Source organism: Penaeus monodon, chromosome 32 (genome assembly GCF_015228065.2).
Source record: "Penaeus monodon isolate SGIC_2016 chromosome 32, NSTDA_Pmon_1, whole genome shotgun sequence".
NCBI lineage: Eukaryota > Metazoa > Arthropoda > Malacostraca > Decapoda > Penaeidae > Penaeus > Penaeus monodon.
Window position 1 is genome coordinate 8,012,864 of NC_051417.1, and position 247 is coordinate 8,013,110.

Here is a 247-nt window from a genome sequence, read left to right on the forward strand (position 1 = left end):
AGGCGCATAATATGTAGGCTATTTTCCAAGAATTTCCCGTGAGATCATGAATTCGCATAGATCTGTCCTCGCACTCAAGAAGGTCTCAAGTATGTAGATATTTTCATAGGACTTTCAACTTTACTTCAGAAAGAGGATATATTAAATACAGGTTCGTTGAAGAAAATACTACCATCGAACAAGGAAGGGGATTTTTCCTTGGGGGCGCAAATCGTCTTCTAAAGGAAATTGCCTTAGTGTCGGACCC